This window comes from Adiantum capillus-veneris, chromosome 30 (genome assembly GCF_014529385.1).
Source record: "Adiantum capillus-veneris isolate H3 chromosome 30, ASM1452938v2, whole genome shotgun sequence".
Lineage (NCBI taxonomy): Eukaryota > Viridiplantae > Streptophyta > Polypodiopsida > Polypodiales > Pteridaceae > Adiantum > Adiantum capillus-veneris.
This window is the reverse complement of record NC_140960.1, coordinates 102,820,763-102,824,449: the sequence shown is the minus strand read 5'-3', so window position 1 is coordinate 102,824,449 and position 3,687 is coordinate 102,820,763. Positions and strand designations below refer to the sequence as shown.

At 39.2% G+C, this 3,687-nt stretch overlaps 1 pseudogene; it reads right to left on the bottom strand.

Annotated features, from left to right (window-relative positions):
- Positions 1 to 1,918: 1,918 nt before the first annotated feature.
- LOC147418544 (uncharacterized) lies at positions 1,919 to 3,182 on the bottom strand (annotated as a pseudogene).
- Between the last annotated feature and the right edge of the window lie 505 nt (positions 3,183 to 3,687).

Here is a 3,687-nt window from a genome sequence, read left to right as displayed (position 1 = left end):
AGCACATGGTGTTAGAATAATGAGTAAAAATAATAATAAAAAATATGGAGGAGTTATGGATATGGAAAGATATTGGAATCATATGATATGGTCCCTCCTTGAATTATTTTGGGTGAAAGAGGAAAAGGTATGCAAGTAAATAATATAATAAACGTAACTAATGAGTAGAAATCAATTTTTTGTTTTCACGAGGGTGAGGGTGAAAATGTGGGAGTGATTTGTATAAAGGAAAAAAATGAGGTTAGAATATGTACATATTGGCAAAAAATATACTTATGGTGTAAGAGGATGAAAGAAGGTGTACATAGGTTTAATAAAACACACACCTAAGTAGAAATATTTAAATAAAATACCAAAATAATTATAAAAAATCCTTATATTTAGGCCATATATACAATGAAATATTTACACACAAAGAGGCCATAATATACTTTTATTTTTTTTTTTAATTATTTTTTTTGGCTCACCTAGCGCAGTGACTAGCTAGCTGAGGGTTTTTAAGAAGATATGGGAAAAGCCCCCTAACTCACACACGCCTATGTACAGTGAAATGGTAGGGATAGCCATAGCGTTTGGGTGAATTTGGTAGGGTGGAGTAATCTAGTATGGCAATTATGGAGAGCCGAAAAACGGCTATCACCAGCTAGATGAAACCAATTCTTGAAGCGGTCCGTCGACACTTCCTTATGCTCCCTCAAAGCCTAGTTGCTTTATTCCACATCTCTTGCGCATATTCCAACACTTCCTGCTTCAAGGCATCCGCATCCGAATTAGCTACTAAGAGACCTGTCATCCCCACCATCAGCTTCCCTTAACATTTTCAGAAAACATTTTGCCCGTCTTCTCTTTAACAGTCAGTGAACTACGACATTTGCACACTTGGATGTGATCTCCAACACTTCTCACCACCTTAATCTTATAATGATGAATTTTCACCTCGATTCGGGCACGCCATGCAAGATTCGCCCAAAAAATATTCATCCTTAAATGAGTCACATCAGCACTGAGTGAGTTTTTAGCCTTAAAGTGAGTACCCCCACTAATGAGTACCCCTGGACACTTTTGCCCAATTCCATTCCTCCGACTTTCCTCTTTCTGGACTTCCAATCCCACAATCCGAATTCCAACCTCCAGTCCGCCATTCGAATTCCGAATTCCAGATCCCTTTACATGTTGAACATACTTTGACATTAAATCTGCATTCTACTGAACATTCTCTACTTCCACGTTTACATCATCTGCTTGACTCTCATATTGAAAAATGGCTCGACAATCGCCATGATAAAATTCAGCTCCATCTGCATTTCCAAAGATGACTTCATCATTTGCTGCAATATCTTTAGCTTTCGCAACATCCATTGTGAAATTTCAAGAACTTTTAATATCTGAATTTGCATCTGCATTTCTGCCTGAATTGAAATTCCAATCTGAATCTGAATTTGAATCTGAATCTCACTCGAGGTATGAATCTGAACCAAAATCTGACACTTGGGATACTCCTCTTCATGTACCTTATACAACAGTGCCCTATGAACTCCTACGTATTTGTTCTGATTTTGTCAAATCCAAGAAGAAAATAATGTTGTTAATCCCCACTGAGTATCGATGTCATCCTCCTTGTGACACCGATTGTCATACCTGTTCATCAAGCTTTCCATGGCTTCCATTAAAAGTTGCATCTGAATTGGTCTTTGCATCCAAAATTGTAGTTGAATCCAAATCCAAAATTGAGACTGAATCTGAATTGAAATCTGAATTTGAGTCTGAATCACATTCGGCATCTTCCAAAATTTGACTTGCTTTATCAACTGAAAATTTTCCCTCAATATCTCTTCATATCCATCTATATGAAACTGCCGCAATATGGAATGCCACCTCCAACTTTCAATATGAATATCATCATCCTCAATCTCCTCCATTATGCTGCTGTCATCTTCTGGTCCTTGTTGCTGCAATTATTGCTTGGCTCTTTTGACATCATCTTTTGACATTTGCTTTGAAGTCCGCTTGAAATGACAAAATTCCACCATGATATCCGCATTAGCATGCACATCCTCCATTTGCTACTGACAACTGTCCTCTTCAAATGTATGTGAATTCCCAATGAACATGACACTTCGATCAGTCGAAAAGGAATAATCCTCCTGTGCTTCATGGACACACTTCCGTTTTTGGATAGAGGTAACCAGGGTTTCTGCCCGGCTCTGTTCCTTGACCTCATGTTGCTCCTCCTTACCTTGCTGCCTTTTATCCTGCTGATATTGCTGATCCTCCACATGGTCTTCTTTCCGACTTCCCACTTGCATTTTCTGAGCTACCACCCATTGATTTTTTGATCGAAACTGCTGTGTACATTGTTGGGATACAATTTCCACAAGATTTGCTAACTGCATATTTCCATCAGTGGATCTTCATGGTGACACTTCCTCCGAAATTGAGTTGCTCATTGTTGTTGTTGCAAATTCCTCCTGAGTACATCTGATTTTTGAAACTACTTCCTGATTTGATTCTTCATTTGTAATCCTACATACATTCTCAATTGAACCCAAAAATAAATAAATCACCTCTTCTTATTCATTCCTCTCTCTATCCATCACCTCTCCGTTCATCCGACTATCCACCTGTCCATTCCTCACATTATCTGGTTCTTCAAATGGTCTTTCATTTCCGTGAACAACATCTTCAATATGTATGATTTTCTTCTCCTCTGAATAATAAATCTCATTGACAAGTGACAACATCGACATCAATTTCAGCAATGGATATTCCGTCTTCACTCTATGAGCACACTCCAGTGCTAGGGTAGGAGTATCTAGGGGCAATATTAGGCTCTCTTGGCCAACCTCCTTTTGTACCTCCTTCTCCTCCACCTTTGGTATCCCCACATGATGGATGTCCATCTCCAAGCCAACCCATCCGTCATCATCATCACTTAAATCATCTTTGAACTCAGCCGCATATGCATCCCTCAATCTCTCACATGCTTCCTGCAATTTTCTCACCTCCTTCCTGCTGGAACATGATGTCCTCCTCTTTCCTTTATGATTAGTCAACCACTCATATGCCCTCTCTAAGTCATCCTCAAAATATTCCAACTTATCCCATGCTACCTGTGTCCCATCAAATGATGCTTTATGCATTCTTTGGCTAAATTTTTGAAGTTTTGAACACAAATCCACCATACACCACTTCCTACATGCATCTCCCTCTGAACACTCATCAACTGCACATGGGCAATCATCCACTTCATGCTTCCAACTCATTCATACCTTGCATTTCTTTCTCTTCTTCTTTTGACTCCCCATGGCGCTTATTCGCTAGAACTTTGATTTGAAATTTGGCTGCTTTCTGACTTCCACATTTGCAACAGTTCTAATTCCAGATTCGCAATTTGACGCTTAAACTCTCTAACAGTCATTCTGCTTTGAATTTTGATTCTGCAAACTTATCTGATTCCTGATTTTGGTGGTACTCAACTTCCTGCACTTCCTCCTAGTGGAACTTGACTCCCATAACTCCCCCTTGGTGGAACTGATCCCCCGGAATTTCTTCTTGATGACCCTCAAAATTTGTGATAATGAATCTGGTTCATCTTCCACTTCTTCCTTCTGTCTGTCTCTCTGATAATCCTCTGATACATCCAAATCTTCTTGTCCAATCTGGATATGTGTCCTCTTTTGCTTCTTC